This window comes from Gymnogyps californianus, chromosome 1, assembly GCF_018139145.2.
Source record: "Gymnogyps californianus isolate 813 chromosome 1, ASM1813914v2, whole genome shotgun sequence".
Lineage (NCBI taxonomy): Eukaryota > Metazoa > Chordata > Aves > Accipitriformes > Cathartidae > Gymnogyps > Gymnogyps californianus.
The window spans coordinates 122,148,779-122,169,350 of NC_059471.1; the positions used below are offsets into that span (position 1 = coordinate 122,148,779).

The following is a 20,572-nucleotide window of genomic DNA, read 5'->3' on the forward strand; positions in this document are numbered from 1 at the left end:
AAACTTAACTCCTTGGAACTTCGTTCCTGACATCACAAGCAAATCATCTCTAGTAAAGGCCTTAGCAGCTCATAAATAAACTCAAGAACAATAATTACAGATCCACAGCCAAAGGAAATACAGCAGGAATGTCCTCTTTCATCCATAAGCAGAATGCATTTTTGTTAAGGAGTGAAACAATGACAAAATGTCAGGCAATGAATCAAGCTGGCACAGTATACCTGAGGGACAAAAATGTTGTGTTCTTGAATAAAAAGCTTTACTATCTCACAAGCTTCCCTGGTAACTTCACAAGTGGGGTTGTCTCTGATAGCCATCATACTCCTCCCCCGCCTTACCTCCTCCTATATACTCTTAAAGTCCTAGTAGCCATACAATTAACTTACAAGCCAAAGTTCAGAGGTGTCCGTGACAACCTCTGACCACACCTCAGCTCCAGTACTGAGAATCCCTCCCACACTGAGCTGTGTCTGTGTCCTGATTGTCTGGAACACACCAAAGTGTTGGTGTCACAGTTGTCCTTACCCATCCCAACCTCCATGGCAGGAAACCCAGACAGACAAACAGGCATGGAGCACTAGAAGAGAGTCCTCAATCTGGATGATCAGGGAAATCAGAACTGCAGGGCATACCCTACGTGCCCCAGATACAGCCAACACCTTGCAAGGACAGCCCAGGTACCACTAGACTCTTACCTCACTCTGGGTATTAGGAATACAGACATCGTCTCATCACAAGCTATTTGGTTCAGCCTTTTCCCTGCTCTGGAGCATTGTGACGTTAAGTCAGTCTCACTGTAACTGCAGACAAGTATCTAAAAGCCACCTTCAGTCTTTGGCTACAGAGAAAAAGAAATAGCATGCTCTAGCACCAGGATGGATCAGATCCAACACCCACTGCAGGTCTCAATAACATCACAAAGCATGAGAGTAAAATATTAGGACCCTACAAGAAATTCCACTGTGATGCAAGTGAATCATATCCTGCCATATCCTCTTATTCCCATTTTATTTCTCTACTAGTCCTATATTCTGCAGTATTACCAATGCAGCAGGAAGATCCCTGAGCTAGCTTTCTGCTTGCCTACATGCCCATAGCAGTCTAACTGCAGTACCAGGGAGTTGAGCTACCACCTCAGGATGGTTTGAAACCAGCAGCAGCATAGACACACTTCTCATACCCTGACTAGAAGTCCTCTTCTTGGTGAGCGTAAGTTAGCTGGACCTGATAATAACAGCACTCCCAAGCAGCAGCAGACCGAAAAGTACCTGATGATTTTCAGTCCTCACTGTTGTCCACAGCATTCTGAACACCAGCAGCGAAAACTGACCAGCATTAACTTTGCTTAAAGTTGTGAGTTCTCTAAGGAGCCAGAAGCATTTGGTCCAGGTCAAGGAAGTGTCACAGCATGGCTTCAGCCTGGTTCCCATCTGAAATGCTACTCCTTAGCTGTCAGGGTAAGATTTGTTTTACTTTTTCCTCAGAATATTTATTTTTCTGCAAAAACATTATTTGACTTTTGCAAACTTTTGTTGAGGGAACTTTCCAAGCAGTTACATAAATTAATTACTTTATTCATGCATTAACTGGAGGAAGAAGTATTAAAAAAAACCCTAAACACTATTGGGCCATTTACCCCTTCTGTTTTTATTTTATCTATACCCTTATTGATCTCCTTTCACTGTCAACTGTTTAGCCCTACATTTTAAGGAGAAAAGAGGAAAGTTCTGAATGTAATTGTCTCTATTTCTTGAGAAACACCTCTAAAAATCACTCAGGTTACAGAATTTACAAACTTCTGTACGTAACAAGTCTTATCAGATTTCCAAGAGGAACCTCGCTGCTTCATAAACCGGAATCCACAATCAGATCCATCTTCACCAATTGTTTCATTGATGCCAAGCCACAACAGCTTACCCAGAACTGTGCACGTGCCCAAGGATCTGTGCCAAAATGACTCAGAGCAGGATCAGGTCCCTGTAAGATTAGCTGCATGTAGGGCTTCAATCCTGCAACTGCAATAGGTCAGGGAGACTGCTATGTCAGAGGCATTGCAGGACTGGGCCCTAAAATAATCAAGTATATAAAGATCTTTGTCCTCTCCACAACTGAAGCACAATTCTTAAAAACCAACCAAACAAAAAACTTTTGTATTTGTGAAATAAAAATCAATTCTTTGGACGGCAAGCAGGACCAGCATTCTTCAGGCCAAGCTCCTTAAGATCTACAGGCTGTTTCCCCATTTTTTGTTTTGTTGGGGGGTTTTTTTGGAAGTTGTTCCTCAGTTGTTTTTTTTTTTTTCTTGAAGATAAATATTTTATTCTAGTAATTCTTTCCCATCTCCCTCAGATGAAAACCCTACATGGCCCTTGTGTTAAAGATAAACCCAACACAGGAAAAACTCAGTCGAAAAGATGCAAGTTTGGCAGCATTTAAAAAGGGTCAGCAGTTAAAAAAAACCTGATAGTGCTGGCTGGAACTGTAGAGCAAGGATGGGGGATAACTCCTTTGGGATCTACAGATTTTTACCGATTACCTTCTTAGCTTTCTATCATTTTATTTCACAGTATAGCACACAGATGGCTCGATTTGAAATCAAAAGGTGAACAAGGTGTTAAGAATTTTCTGTGAAATCAAGTTCTGGTATGCTCAGGACTGTGTACCAACTGAGAAAGTGGAACATGCTTAAAACCCTAGGTCGGCACAGAAGTCCACAGCTCTGAACAGTACTAGCCTAAGAAAAGAAAGCACAAGATCCATGGATTCTTAGTCTAATCTGCTTTAAAAGACAGTCATTAGGCTTCCTTGTTACTGACCTACTACAAAACTACAAGTTTAAATTTGGGACCTGAACTACGAAGTGCCCCACAAAACCCAACATTGTCGACTTCCTTCCAGACCACTTGTGCCAATCCTTAGAGCAAGAAGCTCAGGCTAGAGAGCTGAACTGAACACTCTGAAATATGTACGTACAGACCAAGCCTGGCCTAAGAAGCCCTTTTGAGCAGAAGGACATTTTAGCTTATGCCTGGAACCAGCAAAAATACATTTCTATCACCTTCACACATCTCAGACCACAAACAGAACATGCTTATGCATCCTTACAAAAGTCACTTTCTGAGAAGTAGGAAGAACAGAGGGCAATATTCACACAGCACTGAGTTAAGACGAGACCGTGGGCTGGAAGAACAAAACACCAGGTCCAAAAGCTCTGACCTACAAGGTTATGTTTCTATCATGCAGCACAAGATCTTAAATGTAGAGGAATAATTCTGAATTGAACTTGGATACTAACAGATTTGGTAAGTTCACAAATACTTAACCAGTAAGCCTGAAATCGATAGATGACAGTTCACTATCATTTTTTTCACCTACCAATATGGAAAAGTAACATATGCACATACATAGGGCAGATGTTCTAGCAACGAAGAGGTAGCCGGTGTAATAAATTTAACAGTGATGTAGAAACTTGCAGGAAGTTCAGGAGTTCTGTACTTGGTTCTGCCACGAGCCATCTGGTCTTACCTGAACATCCCTGGGTCTACTCTGCAATCTGCAAAACGGGGGTGGTAACACTGGTTCTGAAATGTTTGTAAAATGTAGTTAGTTGATGCCTGTAAAAGTACACAACAGGAGAGCAAAGTGTTATTACACCCTAATAATGTGCTGTTTAACAAAATATGTAACACATAAATGACAACACCACCTGTGTTCTACAGTACACACTCTTTGTTTATATACCTATTTAGAAAGTGAATTGTTTTGACTCTCTGGTAGGATAAAATGCTAAAATTCAACCTGAAGCCCATCTCTCTAGAGAAAGAAGCAGGCATCTTTTCTAGATCTTCACAAACATTAAACAAAACTGAGCCTCAGTGTAAAATTTTCAACAAGTGTTGTAACACCACCACAATTAATGCAACTGCTATTTTACCCTATGATAGGGCCAACACATAGTAATGAAGTAAAAAAAAAAAAATCTGGACAATTCTTCTCAACTTTCTGCCCTGCTACTCAGTATCAAGTTTTTCTTCCAGAGATTGCACAACACTTCACAAAGGAAGAAGCCATCACCATCCCAAGTTTGTAAATGGAGAAACAGAGAGAGAAAGAAAGAGGAAGCAATCTGTCCGAAATCATGAAGCAAGTTAATATTAAAAACTGCAGCACCAGCCAGTGGGTTTTTTTCCTGTTCCATCCAGCACAATTTTCACCCTTTGCTGGAATCCTAGAAGGAAGTGCTAACCTTTCATTTGCTTGCTAAAATATACGTGCAGAGTTGGAATGTATTTTCACCCATCCCTCTGAATATATTTGAGCTTAAATAGTAAATTGTACTAGATACAGCACTGTGTACGCCCCATGTTGTATTTCAAGAAGTTCATTCAGTGTGTGGGACACATTTCACTAGAAGCTCCCTCCAAGATCACTCTTCTTCACTCCCAGCACCATCAGAGTATAATTTATGCATTATTCTATGAATTTGTCTACCTTAGAAAATATTCTTGTTTCAGCTATACCAGAATACAATCAGAACAACTACTACGGCACCAGGATACTAGTTGATACCTAGCAAGTGATTTTTTTGTGTGTGCGCACTTCACTTCTACATCAGTTATTATACCAGCATACCCTGAAGGGCAAAAAAGCAAACTTACAGAAACGCAAGCACACCCTCGTGAAAGGGATTTTACTGCTTTTTTTGGTTTCTGTAGCTGAAAAAGTTGTAGTGGCATACTGTACCTTTATTCTAAGGTTACTGCATCCATGCTCATACTTTCACCCACATTTGTACAACAGTAAAATTCACACCAATCGCCACTATCATTATACTGGTAAAGTACAGATGATCCTTAAAGAATCCTCAATGAGATTCATGAAGGTTTTCTTACAAGTCAGAATTTATTTCCACTGAAGTCAATAGCAAAGTTCTCACCGAACTCAGCGTTGACAGTGATTAGACCTAATGGGGCACAGCTCCCGGCTAACAGCGTAGCTCCTTTTTGGATGGGAGGTGGGGAAATCACCCATATGGTTAGTTGCCCCTGTCACTTTTGGGGGTGTAGGGGGAGAAGTACCTGGGAAAGTGACGGAATCTATTTTGCAGACAGTGAATAATACGTATGATACTTTGCAAAGGATATTCCCCTGCAGCTTACCTTATACAAACTCGGAGTTCTCGGGCTAAGATAGCGTACCTGCCTTTCCACTCCCTCTATGCTTGGCTAAAGCTGCCATGAAAGCAGACTGCTTGGCAGCGACACTAGTTTGGTTCAGCACTAGCAGAAATGCTTCTGGTTGCGAAGACATGATTTTCTGGAAGTTCCCGAGTATAAAACTGTTTCAAGAAAAAGACTGGCCTGTCATCTAAATATGGACTGTTGGTGGGATTATTTCATGAAGTTGATCCATCTGACTAACTCTCCAAAGCAAAGGGAAAAAAGTGAGCTTTAATTGCAGCAATGGGACCAAACCCCCTCCCCCATAAATAAAAAACAAAGAGGAGTGAGGGTGTCTCATTCTTCCAATCAAGTGTTACTGATATTACTGATATCAAGTGATACTGATATTCCAATCAAGTGTTACAGCAATATTTTAAACATGCACTGCTCCTGGCTGGTTTTGCCGCAATCCCCATGTCTAACGCAGCCAAATTCTGTTCAGCAGCCTCAGCGGAATTGCACAAGCTTACACCAAATCTGAATTCAGACCAAAGTGAATTTTATATCCAGATTTTTTAGCCTGACCAGTAGCCCATTTCAGTGTAATCCAGCAGGAAAACACTACTAAGCACATGCTGAGTAACAGGCTTCTCTGAGACATCTCAGACAGAACACCCTCAAAGATACCAGTTCTCCTGAGAAAATCTTGGCTCAAATACTTATTTTCTGAAAGGGAAGAAAACCTCAACATTTCACATGTCGAAGGGGGGGAAAAAAGCAAGTTAGAACAAGAACAGTTCAATCCTATAGAAATGCAATAACTATAAAATCAGCCGCATTAGTAAAGCATTCTGTTTAAACACTTACACTAAACAAGAGCTAATTGTTTTAGGGTAGCTTCATAAAACATGAATGCTTCAGCAATAAACAGCTTCCATCAGAAAAGTTGCCTAAATATGCAACTACTTTATTTTCTTACTGATCTTGTACCAAATATATGTGAAAATGAAAATGACGACCCTTTCAGGACGAGTGATTCATCTTACTTTGGTTTGTTCTCTTCTTAAGAAAAAGAGTAGGTAATACTCAGTAATTTTCCCATTTCAATTTTTTAAGGAAGGTTTTCTTTCTTTTTTTAATTTTTAAAAATTGACTGTTTTAAACATTTGTGACCTACAATAGCATTTTGACCTTTGCGTCGATTTTCTTCTAATTTCTATTTAGCTTTCTAATCTTATTTTTTTATATTTAGTTATACAAGACCACCAACAACTGTTGAGACTTTGAATACCGTATACATTGATATGAAAGAATACGGAAAAACAGGACAAAGACAGGATCACGAAACCTATGTTTGCGCTGGGGAGAGAAGGCCATAAAAACACTTCTTGAAGTGCGTAACTCCTCCTTGGGGGGGTGGGGGGGGTGCAAAATTGCAATGTATGAGTAGTTTGTATAACTGTGCCACCAGGCCTCAGGCACACTCTACATTTCTGAGCACAACTCTTCTACTACCTGAGGTCTAACTCTGCATTCCTTAATGGTCACAGATACTGCTACACAGTTCCCCTGCTGCAGAAAAACTGCGTGGAGCTGCAGAGTCAATACATGTTATCAAGCTCTTTGACTCTGCCCAGATGCTATTAATATTTTGGTAGGGTGGGGGTTAGAATTCTTTACCTGTGTTAGCCCACAGAATTGCTATGACATATTTACCTATTATTTTTTTTTTCTCCCTTACTCTTTCTTCATCTAATACATTAGTAATACATTCAGCATCTAGTAACCAACTTTTTGGTTTCTGGACACCAGTGGTGCTAGATTCATTCCTGGAAGTTAACAAGTCCCGCTTTAACCATTAAAGTCACAGTCACATGCCACATAGTCTAGAGGAAAGCTTGCAACAGCAATTTTAAAATAATCACTTCAATTTTTTTTACCGTTAAGTACATACCTGTGTAAACAGACAGGTATCTGTTGAGCTGTATCAGCTAGAAGCTACAGAGAGGTCTAGCTCCCACAAAAAAAAAAGGTTAATAAGGCCACAGTGTCACCTAGTGAGCTACTCTGCATTCCTTAATGGCAGAAAATACTGCCCAAGGCATTCATTATTACAAATAGAAACTTTGTATAATGGATACTGAAGTCATCTGAGAAAATATATTCAGCTTAACAGAAACAGGTACAGTTACAAATGAATCCTTTCTGAACAAAGAAATCGGATCCAAATTTCAATCAGATGTTATTGATGCTACATGTACTTTCATAAAAAATACCTAACTGTAATTTACCTTTAAATTATGACAAACCAATGTTAAATTCTACTTATTATAATATAACTCAATTTATATTAAATTAAAATAAATTGCCAATGTTTGATGTCAAAACTGTAAACAAAGTTCAAATACCGAACAGGTGAGTCTTCATCAAAGGACCAAGAACAAGTATTAGGTTTACAACGAAGTTACCTGAAAGTAGTAACTTCCACTGCATTTGCAGAGAAAATGTCTTTGCTCCATAAGTCACTTAGTGGAGTTGGGTGTAAAGTTGAGAAACTAACTGGGAATTGAAAAAGCAAGATCACTTGTTTTCCTCCTCATCTGAGAAAGCAAAGCAGAAAAGTTTGAGTTCTACTAGTTCTAAAAGCTTGTGTTCGGTTACAGCAGAATTGGTTACCTTATTAGGGATAATACTTTACTTATATTTTAAGTGCAAACTCTATTTGCATTAACTTGTGTGTATGTGTGTGTTTGTGCATGAGTGTGGCTTTACTAAACAGGACATTTTTAAAGGCCACAATTAAAAAAAGCATAATTTGTCATGTCCTAAATCAAAACTTTCTTAACAGTTGCACTCTAAATAAATCCATGTAAGCCATGTAATCACTTAGAAAGTGTGCAGGCATACAGTGCATCCTCTGAACTAACAAAAAAGTAGTGCCAAATTTAGTGTAAAGGCTATATTTAGCAACATATTTTAACGGTCGTCTACCAATAGACATTGCTTCTGAGAAAACAAATACAAAAATACCAAAGCAAAATGAGATTAAAAGCATCAATTTAAACCAAGTGTTTATTGACCAAAATCATGATTTAAATCAATTCAATAGGTATAACTGGAACACCAAGGCAGCAGGCACGTAAGCGTACGTACAGAGGGGCTCACAAGGGCCAGGAATACGAGGTGTAAAAACCTCCCTGCTTTCACTGTGCCTGCCCCCACTCTCTCCTTCAGCCCTGCTCAATCTCTGCAAAGCCTGTTAGCGTTCCACAAAACACCATCCCCCACTCAAAGATTTTTTTTCTCTAGGATCCTTGAATAAAAGAACACATACTGTCCTCACTGGAAGATCTGAACTGTGCCCTTCTCTCCTGCGACCAATTGCATGGGGATGTCTGTGATGACTGCCTCACCTCCCGTTTTGATTTCTCTTTCTCTCTCCATAAGTGAAGAATAACAGTAAACTTCAAATGCAGCCCTGTGGGTCCATCCAGGAAAGCAAGACTACACACAGAAACGAGATCACCCATGGCACAGAAACCAGCAGGACAATTTTTAGACAAAACACAGTATCTGGCCAGTTTTCTCAGGTGCTTCCCTCCCCACACTCCAGCATCCTCTCACTTGCTTTGGCCCCATCACCACACAGCGCAGCGAAACAGAAAGCTCAACAGGGACATCCTCGAGAGTCCACTTCACTATATAAATAAATAATCTGCTTCCTCTAGACATGTCTCCCAGGAGGGCAGGATCTTCCTTTGCCGATTAAAAACCAGGAAGACTTTGCAGGCACGCAGGCCCAAAGCTTTGTTTGGAGCTCCCACCTGAACAACAGGCTAGCCCCGAGTAAAAGCAAACTAAGCGGAGATTTCAAAACCTGCAACTGAGCATCGAGATCCCTTCGACAGCTTCCTCCGAAGGAAACGGACAGTCCAAACTGTGGTGAGGGCCCTCACAGTGTAAGATTTTTGCCTGGGTCACTTTTAACCATAGACTTTATTTACCTTCTGCTGCTTTAGTACACAATGCTGAGGTGAGACAGATGAGAACAAGCAAGCACATACAAGAGATGCAAGGAAAATACTGATTTACTACCAAGGGAAACACTTAAAAGATAATTTTCCCCTCACACACACACAGGCAATTCTCTCTCACATTAATGGGAAACGGACACATTCAACCAACCGTTACACTTAGCTATCCGTAATCTACTTTCCTTATTTAAGGTTTTCTATACTAAGAAATAAAGTTAAAAACTTCCTCCCCTTGCTCTAGTTCTGACACTTGTGCTCTTTATTTAGTCCAACAGTTTTAAAAGAATGGCACTGGAGCTTCTGCTTACTCTTTCGGCACTGGAACCCATTTTTAATCAATAGAACAGAGGAAGTAAATTGCGAATAGTTACTTGCATTAATATATTTGCTACCAGTTTTGTCATTCTTCATTTTGCAGGCACCAAATTTCCCCCTATAAACACCTCTGTTTCTCCAAAAGCAGCTGGAAATTAATGATGCTATTTTTATTTTCTTATTAATTCATATGCCATAGCTCTGTAATCAGTGCTGGATCATGCTGCAATTTTGTGTACTTGTTTCAAAATATATTATGAGCACTTGATGACTGATGTTTAACACAATGTAGGAAAGAGTATCTCAAACAAATTAGAGGGAAGAAATACAAATAAAGACACTTTACTTAAATAAGAAAAAAAATTACAGACATATTCAAACAAGAGGTAAACCTTGAAACTCACAAGTTTGTGGCACGGAGCAGTCACTGATTAGAACAGAGCCAGGCACAAGTTTGCACTGTTCAACATGAAATCTGGGTACAAAGAAACTTTTTGCAAAGAGAAAGAACATCTGAAGCCAGGCTTACCAATGAAGTGGAGGTGATAATGCTACTTCTTTCCAAATCCATCATCTCCAACCATTGATTTGCAGTGCATCAGAATGTTTTCTTTGCCTAGCCATATAACCAACTTGGGAAGCAAACATACTCGAACAAAATGGCATACGTGCCAAAAGATGTATCATCTACCAAATGGCATTCTCACACTTTATGCTCTTCTATCCTCTTCTCATTTATGGGAACTCTGCATATTTCAGCAATGTCTCTATTCCTAGCCCTTCCTGCATTGCTCATCATCAGGTCAGGGACCGCCTATAAGCTTGTGCACTGATCACCGAGTACAACAGGTGCATGACCCTGGTAGGACCATCTGCACATCAATAATTAAGAATAATGTGAAATCTGCAGCTTTCCTGAGGAATTACAGGCCACCAGCAACTTCAGGCAGCAGATCTGTGAAGGCGTGCACATTGCTGATGCAGCTCTGGTTATGGCTTTTTGTTCAAGAATCCGATTGCACAGTTGTAGCTGCAGGATTGAGCTCTTCAGTAGTTAGGACAAGATACATTGATGTCCCTGTACTTTACCCCATAGGAAAAAAAAAAAAAAAAAATCAGCGTGATGTGGCTCACTGTAGAACTGCTATTGCTCAAAGACCACTTGTGGAAAGAAAATCAAACATGGCCAACCACAAAAATGCCTTTTTCATCAACCTGGCAAAAAAGAGCAACTTCCTCTCAACTTTCACAGACAGATTTTAATGCAGACTATCACAACGTTTCAGCTCCATTGACTTCCATGGAGTTACTTCACACTGAAGAGGCTAAAATAAGATAAGAAATCAAGTTCTCCCTCACTCCTTCCATTCTCTCCCAAGGTTTTCTTTATCCAGCTTCATCTCCAAATCTCTCGTGATGTCGTTCTCTTAAATATTGCTTTGACGACCACAAAATAACACATTCTCTCACATACACAGACAAAAACCTAGGCTTATTTGCTTCCTAAAAGAACACACAGGCTGAAGAGTGAAGACTTACTATTCTACCGCAAGAGATACAATCCTAACTATTTTCGTGTGACACGCCTTACCCACTCCCATCGCTGGCTAAGTCCTGATTGTGTAGGACATAGGTACAAATAAAAAAAAAAAAAAAAAAGACAACTTCTGACAAGGCATATGTTTAAAAGTCCTTATGTAGCTGGCAGAAAAAACGTGCTGGGGAAAGAATTGAAAGGTATGGGTTCAAAGCCATCAACCCAATAGCAGTAAAGTACTGCCCAGCACACTCAGCAGTACAGTGTAGTCACCAATCCATGACCCAGCCCACCAGAGGCCCAGGAGCAGGTTTAAGCTTTCCTCACTTGAATCACGCCACGGGCCAGTTCAGCTCTCATCAACAGCACCAAGGAGCAGGCCTTTAACGTGTGCACCCGTCCCTGCCATGGGGAACTCCCGATTTCAGAACAGCAGGACGAAGCCCCTCCTGAGAGCGTGGATGGCAGACATCTTCCTGTTGCTACACCTGCCTAAGAGTAGAGTAACCCCGCAGCCGGGCACACAGTTAGTGTGGTTTCACAATGTCTCAAAGCAGACTCCTCAACAATTTGCTACATACATATTGCCTTTCAGAGAGAAAAAATAATAATAAAAACAAACAAACAAAAATCACCAAACAGGCAGAGGGAAGATGCACCTTCCCACTTCCTTTCAGCAAGGGAAGGTGTAGACAGGACTTGCTAAGCTTCTTGTCAAGACAGCTTCCACCTGAATTAAGTTCCATAGATCCCATCTTGTGCAAGTCCACTGAACTATTTTTATCTTTCCTGAATGAGGTGCTCTGTGACACGCAGGGTCAATAAAATGCTGTTTCTTATTTTCAGTGATTGCTACATTTTATAAAATCTTTTATATCTAAACACCCACGTGGAAGATTTCTGACAATAAAAATTCCATGCTTCCTAAGCAACTGATTTTCTTACTGTAGTCTCATAAAATCCTGTTAACTTTCCTTCCCCTCACTAAAAATTGAAGTTTTGTTGTACTAGCTTTCTTTGTACTCAGATATGCCTGAAGCTAGTTTATTTTCACATGCTGAATTGTCCATGCTCATAAGGACTTGCTATTACATTATGCATTTGTGCGCTATAAAGGAAAAGGCATGAACACTGGAAAGTGTCAAAACCATGCTTTTCCTCTTTGTTGATTCATCTTTTATGTAATCGAATTTATAAATATTAAAAATAATAAAATGCTGCTATCATTGTGAGATTACTACAATTAGGTCTACGCTCAGGCATTAAGTAAAGTATGCTTTCCTCCTCAAATACAACTCCTATTTTAAAATCAAAGCCAATCCATAGTCTCAGTAACAAAACACTAGTAATCAGCAAATCTGAAAATCTTACAGGATGAAATACGTTTAGCACGTTTAGAGATAAAAGTTCAAATTAGTAAATTACCCTATTTATCATAATACTGCCAGAGTGTCAAAGTAACTGCTTCTGCCAATTCCATGTTTCCTAAGAAAGTTAGCTGTGATTTCGCATTAGATTATGAATATGAAAAATAATTTAATTGTAAAGAGCTATTTCAGATCAATGCATATTTTAAAAACTTCGCTATGAAAACCAGTATCTTACTTCATAAAGTTAATACAAGGAAGTCAGTATTAAATAGTGTAATATAATAAATAATGTAATATACGCAGCAGCTTAAATACCACATTTAGTGGCTAAAACTCTTAAGTAAGCTCTCCTCCTACTTTAGACTCTCCTGTCAATAAATATAACTGAATTGAAAGTCAGTAACGTCACACTATTCTGAAGGTGGTTTGGTTTGGTTTTGTTTTTTAAAGTAACATTATGAATGAAAGTTGAGTATTAGCAAAAGATGCCCACCTGGCACAGACTTCAGTGAGACTACTCGCATGTCAAGACAGGCATTTACCAGGAAAGCTTCAGAGTGGTAGCATACACCAAAGGAAAGGACATAAAACTAAGGAGTCACATGCGGATTTTATTCCCTTCCCTGCTAATGCTAACCTGCTAAGTGACTGCAGGCAAGCCTACGCTCCTTCACTGCTTTGTATCTCAGATGCCTAAAACAGGGATAAAAATGATTGTTCCTTGGTTTGAGGTGTGTGATTACAGTATGGCTTATGTACTTCACCAGACAGGACATAAGCACAGGAATACGGCAATGCCTACAACTGCCAACTATTAATAGTATCATTATTATTGAGAGAGTAAAGTGTGATTATTTTTTTTTTTTCTTTTCCAAGCAATGCAACCTAACAGCAGCCCATCACGCCGTTCTTAAAGTTAGACTAATCCTTATGCTGGTTCAGGTCTTACCCATTCTGAAACTGTCAAGAAGGGTGACAGCTGTAGGAGTCTTTTGTGAAATTCACACGTCCACTAGTACCAGGCTCACCACATTGCTCTCAGACAGAAACACTGTATCATTACTGATCTTAAAAAAAAAAAAAATAAAATAATAAAAAGGAAATAAGTCCTAATAATCTTTTGACATAAAACTGAACGAAAAAGCTTCTGACAATGATAACCCAGGAAAGGGGGAAACATGGTAGAAGGAAAAGAAATAAAGTTAATACTACAGAAGTCAGAAAGTTGACTTTTTCCTGTTTCTTCTCAAGAGTATTTTGAAATACATAGAACTATTATTTCAATCCAGCTTTACAGACTCCTAAGTAATAAAGAAGAAAACATAAATTAAGGTTACAGTAAGGTAAAACACTATCCATACTGGTTTAAAAAAAAAAACAATTCACCCAGGAATACTGTTCCAATGTATGGGCACTATATGATTTAATGATAGAGGGAAGTATCGTTAGTCTCCATTTGCAGGTGGCAAACGGACATGTGGCTGCGCTTCCAGGAATAAACTCTGACCCTGGAAGCCACCAGCGGGCCACAGCAGGGCTGCTGACTCCATCGGCAGCTGCGGCGGGCCACCCCCGTGGCAGGGCACAGGAAATCCGACTTGGGTCCAAAATTTGGAAAGCAGCCTCTGGTTTTGACTGCATCACTTGCCAGAGCTCACAGACACAGCCTGTGGCACACTCAGAAATTAAAATCAGTTTCATTTCAGTTCCAACCATAATTTATAGTACCTTCCTCCACCAAGGAGCCACCTTCAGATAAAGAGGGAGGCCTGAACACTACACATGCCACGTACTGTCAAAAGAGAGGCCGTGTTTCACCTCCCAGGTGCCCAGATTTCACTGCAGGTGCATTTACAACCTTCACACTACAGCAGAGCCTTGCACACCGCAGGTCTTGTCTACCTTACCTGCACCTTCCCCACCGCTACATGCAGTGGAAGAGTAACTCTCCCCAGCTCGCTTGGTCAAAACTTCCTTTCTTCATACCACTCTGCTACCAGCTCTATGCCAGAAGACTGCCCTGCCTAACGCTATGTTGACTGAGCTTCAGAAGCGTTGCCCGTCCTCAGCCCGCAGACCACCAGTGCCAACAACCTGGAATAACTTTAAGCTCTGAATGCGAGCAATCGTATCAGTGAATTTAACAAGAGCCGTCATCTGCTTAAAGATATTCACATGCTTACAGGATCGCAAGCTATGGAACCACTAATTTATGAACAAAGTGTATTAAGATCATTCTGGATGAAAAGGAAAAATGTTAGCTATAAAATAACTGCACGATTACCTCTGATATTTTATGTGGAAAACTGACATTTAATATCTTTAATTATTCACACAACAGCTATGAAAGAGAAAGGTTTTCTTCCTTGAACAGGAAAATAAACATGGACAAATTCCTCTCACCACCACTCCTACACTCTTTTCCTAAATAAACCTCCTGCTGAAACCAATGGAAGTTTTGCAGGCGACGGGTTTACGGCAAGCAGTCCCCAAAAAACTCAAAAGCATTGAGGGCAAGCTTCTTAAATATTTCGAGTTTACCTCAACACAGAAACCAGTTACATTTCTCCTAAATTATGTGTCTGCTTGAAATGGTTTATCAGCTTGCTGTTCCAAGAGGGACAGCAGTATGCAACGAACTTTTGGGACCGTGGGCCAATTTTTGAAGCATTCACAAGGCCCCTTGCTAAGTGGCTCACCCTCTTTTACTTTGTGACACACCAGCACTCCACCCAGCGCTTATTAACCAAGACTAGAATCCAGGTGTCTCTCCTGTACATCAAGACTGTATTACTAAACTCCATTCATGAACGGTTACTTTACTGAGAACTGTATAATAAAAGAAATCTTCGCTTTTACCAAAATAAAAGCTCTCTAAAGTAAATGGAAGCTTCTAGTCATGGACAAATCTAATGAAATCTCTGTTCTCCCCTTAACTAGGCACATTATTTTTATTACCTTTTTTTAAGCTAAGAGGAAATGTATTTCTCTGCTTCCTCTAAAGCTTCTATTATGCCTTTTTCTTCAAAAGATACCCTGCCCTTCTTTTCTTTGTAATTTGTTCACGCCAGTTCAACATCAGGTAAGACCTACATTTAGCACTATGCACAAAATCGAGGTCCACTCCTCTTAAAGTTGTGGGCAGATTATGATCACCACTTCATTTCTAGGATCAAAATTCCATGCATCCAAAAGACTTCATCACATAAAATTAAAACCAGATAATCACTGAAGATACTACCTGAAGCAAGGTCCCTGAGCTATTCTTGTTCAGCACCCTTTACTATTACTCCAAATAAAGAAAAAGTCCTTGGCGCTTACAGCACTCTAATCTGACTCTTACCTGAAAACATAGAAAATTAAGTTCAGAAATCAGTGTATTTGTATTCAGCTCTGAACAGTTTGAAGCCTATCTGCCAGTTTTTGAATTTCCCAATGCGTTCTTTGTAAAAATTGTTGCACCAATTACTCTACACAGAACATGATCCTTGTCAGTAATGCTATAAAACTGAAAGCAATATTCTTCCATGCAACTAGTCTGTCAAAGAATTTCAGTAATTTAATTTGTTGTTTATACTCTCAGACCTACACATACCAACCTCACTGCCCACAAAATCCGAAAAACTGAAATTTGGGTGTAATTCTACAGGAACTGGACAACAGGCAGAATCCTCCCTTTGAACTATCTCCCCACAATGGTTATCCCAGCCTTAAGACTAGTTTTGTGGTCATAATATCACACCAGAACAGCTGCTCCCAACAGCCCCCTTCGAGCCAGAGTGTTTGGGACCATCACTTATCCTATGCCTGCTACACAGTGCCTGGAAAAGGTCAAGAGTATGTTATTAATCATTCGCATTTATGAGTACTACACTTATCCCAAATACATGTCTTGTCTTGTCTTGTTTTTAATTATGTACACAATAGTACCGTAAAAAAAAAAAATTACCTCCCACTTCCCCATTTTGGGCCAAATGCAGTTCAGTGCCACCACGGGCAACTGTATGAGAAGCGCTCCAAGTGCCACTCATTTTATGTCATCTATGAATGTGACCCCACAAATTTAGAACCTCTTCTTTAAACTACCACTTCTACTTCAGCTTAAAAGATGTCAAACCCTTCAAAAGGTGTCAAAACTTTTCCCAGCATACAGATAAAAAAAAAAGGTTGTGTACCTGAAAGCTTAGGAATACTAGTAAATTAGTCACTAAGATTCATCTTGCAAATTGATAGGTACCTGCATTAATCAATGCCAAAAGAAAAAACAGTAACACAGAAAGACCATGGATGGAATTCTAATTAGCTCTCAGTTTACGTGTTAAAACTGAACAAACTCCTGTTGCAGTAGTATTACAGTTCTGCTAAACTTCTGATTCTTTACCTCCAGAGATTTCTAATCACCTATTCTGTTTATATTTTCGTATTTTTCCTGCCACTGAATTTTAAAAGTACTTTACATTCTCATTAAGTTTTCGACTTGTGCATTGCACTTTGTGTATTCTAATGTTACTTTGGTTTAAAACTCTTGCGCTGATTATCTTTACAAAACAAGGTTTAAGAAAAAACAAGAAAAAAGAAAAGAAGTGAAGAGAGATCTGAATATGCACAGCCTTTTAATTCTCAGGTTATTCAGACCTCCCCCCCACATACAAACTTTGTAATCTAGCAGTTGCTATGAGCACCCGGAGAAGACATGTTTTCTGAGGCGCTAAAACCTGAACAAGCATCTTCCATGTAAAAAGTGGCAGCATGAGGACCTCTATCTTATCAACAAAAACCGATTTTTTTTTCCATGTGTACAGTTTACATACTTACCCAGGAAGGCAAATGGAAATTACAGACAGACGAAGATGAAGCTGTCTCAAAGCCTTTGTCATGTGATAGTGACCTATAAAGTATCAAATAAAGGCACATCATCAGCACACCATGATTTTACAATATTGCAACTCACCACAACGCCAACAAGAGGAAAGATCCCAAAACTTGAAACTTGCTTCCTGCTCATCCCCACCCCAGATAAGTTGTCATTAAAACAAGATGACAGTCGCAGGAAACCGTAAGGAGCGAACAAAAGATGCACCGTGTCTTTAAAGGGCATTAGGATTGGGCAAATGGAGCAAATCATCTGAGTGTGCATCAGCAGGGTGGGTTATTTTTCCTCTCTGTCTCTCGTACACACGGATGCATGTTTATGCGCGCACACAGACATACATACGTACACACAGGGATGCATCACGTAATTATTTACATGCACACACAGAGAAACACGCACGCATTATCAAAATAAAAGGCAGAAAGTTGACCACCATCTGCAAGGAGGCATACATAACAATAACCCCCGGGAACTTACACAAGTGAGCGATCAATCCCCGCGCGTGGATAAGCCAAACAACGCAAAATTAACAACAAGAATAAGCCGCCAGACTGCAGGTACGAGATCCACCCGGGGAGACAGACAGACAGAGGGACGGACGGAAGGCTGCAACGCTGTAACACAGTTTCAGGTAATGCCCGTTCCCCCCCCAGCAGAGCCCAGCCGAGCCGCCCGGAATCCTGCGACCGCCCAGCCAGCCCCTCCACCACCGCAGCCCGCGGGGAGAGCGGCGAGACCCCCGGCCGCCGCGGGGGGAGCGGCGTTTGCAGCCACCGCCCGCCCGCCGCCCACCCCCGCCCGTGCAAAGTGTAGGGCCACCGGAATCCGGGCGCCGGGGTGGGGTGGAAAGAAAAGGTATTAAATATGGAGAAAGACCGCCGTGACCCAGGGTTTTCCCGTCTCCCCCCCGCGCCCCCCCGCCCCCGGTCACCATCAAGTTTGCATCTTAGTTACAAAATGTCGATCTTGAAGGCTGACAAGACACAGGGAGGGGGGGAGAGAAAGAGAGAGAGAGAGTGTGTGTGAGTGAGAGAGAGAGAGAGAGAGAAGAGAGAGTCCATCTTGCTTTGAGGGGGGAGGAGAGGAGCAATAATGCAGCGCATAAATCTCACCCTCCCGGGGGAAAAGTCTGCACAACACCTTTGGGGGCGGACGGGCGGGCAGGGAAGGGGCGGCGGCGCGGGGAGGGGGTGCGGGGGGCTCCCCGGCCCTCCCAGCTGCCCTCCCCGGCGGGATCTGGCGAGGCAGGCTGGCAGCAAACACCTCCCTGCTGCTCCCCTCCTCCTCCCCGCGGGCCCGGGCGATGATCCCGCTGCTGCCGCCGCCGCTGCCACCGGGGAGGAGGTGCCGCCGCCGCCGCCGGGAGAGCCACATGGAGACCGACACCCTGTCCCTGCCCCGGCGCCCGGGCCGGGCCCCTCCGCCGCCCCACCGGGCTGCGGGACTTGGACGTGTCACCAGCAGGACGGGCAATGGTTTCGGCGCCCCAGGCCCGAGTGACCACCGCCGGCCTGGCGGCGCCCCGGCCTCCCCGCACACACTCACCTCCGGAAAAAAACTTTTAACCGCGGGCCTCCCCCGGAAAAAGTGGCGAATCCGCCCCGCACACGGTTAAAGCCCCGCGGCCCCCCGGCTCGGCTGGCGGCGAGCGGGGGAGACCCGGGCACGGTCCTTCCCCGCCCCGGCGGGGAGGGAGGGAGGAGGCAGGCAGGCAGGCAGGCAGGGAGGGAGGGAGGGGGCGGGCAGCCGCCTGCCGGTGCCTCTCGCCCCGCCGCCGTACATGTCGCCTCGGCGGCTCTCGCATCGCTTCGTTTTACCTTCCTCATTCAGCGGCGGCGGCGGGCTGCCACCGATATTTCTAACGCAAACCTGCTGCCGTGCGGCGCCCGGGATTAACGCGATTGCCTCCCTTCCCCTGCCTCCAACCCTTCCTTCCCCGTCCTCCTCCTCCTCGCAAACCTACACTGGATCGGCTCTCCTCACAGCCATGCAAGTTTCATACATTGCAAATAAACCCGAGAGGAGGAAGAGCGAAGCGGGGGGGGAGGAGGAGGAGGAGGGCTGCTTTCTGTAATTTACCAGCGACCCGATCTCGCAGCAGCAAATAACAGCCGAGCACCCATCCGGCTCCCGGCGGTGGAGAGAGCCCCCCCCGAGGCGGCCGCCCCCTCCCCGGGGCGCCCCTCGCCAAGTTTTCTGTCATCGCGACCACCCAATGTCACAACTTACCTTCAGAAATAGGACTTTGCGCGGCCGAGGCCTGCCGCCGCCTCCCCCCCGGCCCCCGCCCGCCTCCCTTTCTCCCTCTCCACCTTAAACTTATGGACACAACATAATCCCACATCCACGCGAAACTCCGGCAGGGCTGCCCGCCCCCGCGCCCCCCCTCCCCCCCCCCCCGCTGCCCACCGGGGCCGCCGCCGCCCCGGGTGCATCGCCGATGACTACCGGAAAACGCACAGCCCAACTCTCCGGCCGAGCCCGGCCGCTGTTGTTGTCGGGGTCGGCGCCGGGGTTTTTCCTCTCGCCCCCGCCCCGTGCGGCCGCCGGATCGGCTCCCTCGCCCTCTCCGGTTTTACGTCCCCCTCCCTTTCTCCCGGCGGCGGCGGCGCGGAGCCCCCCCAGGCCGGCGGCAGCCGATACCGATCCGCGCACTCTCCCCCGCGCCTCGCCTCGCAGCCCCTCGGGATGAAGTTTCGTTTCTGCCTGCCGCGATTTCCCTGTCAAGTCCCCCCGGAGGCACACACCGAGCGGCGGCCGATGGCTATCCCTCCTCCTCCTTGCCCTCCTTCCCCTTCCTCCCTCCGCCGCGGCCGCCGCTGCTCTTGCCTCTCTCTCTCTGTGGCGGCGAGAGGTGCCTGGTTTCAAACGCAGCCTGGCACTGGCTGGCCTACCCCTGCCGCCTTCTTCTTCTGGGTTTTGTTTTTTTTGTTGTTGTTGTTGGTTTGTTTTTTTTGTTTTTCTTTTTTTTTAAATGCACTGCGCTGTATTGCAATTCACCTCGCCCCTCCCCGGTAAAACACCCCCGGTCACCCCTGCCCTCCCGGCCGGGCAGAGGGCTGGCGGCACCAACCCACCCGTCCTCCCCTGCCCAAACTTTCAAACGAAGGCAGGGCTGACGAGAGGGAGGAAAAGTGACTGGGAGCCGCGGCAGCCGCCGCGCAGGGCAGGGGAAGCTCTGCGCCTCCCTCCCGGCCGCCAACGCCGCGGGGGGGGCCCGGGGGGCTGCCCCGCCGCCGGGGCGCGGAGGGGAAAGTGTGGGGCGAGGGCACCCCTCTCCC

At 43.6% G+C, this 20,572-nt stretch overlaps 1 protein-coding gene across 2 annotated transcripts in view; it reads right to left on the bottom strand.

The window, feature by feature from the left end:
- The window catches only part of BBX (BBX high mobility group box domain containing), a 146,821-nt gene extending 129,519 nt beyond the window's left edge, over positions 1 to 17,302 (bottom strand). For both annotated transcript variants that reach the window (XM_050894680.1, XM_050894689.1), the window contains exon 1: positions 17,234 to 17,302. The gene's annotated coding sequence lies outside the window, so the exon portion shown is untranslated. The remainder of the gene's footprint in view (positions 1 to 17,233) is intronic.
- Positions 17,303 to 20,572: the final 3,270 nt, after the last annotated feature.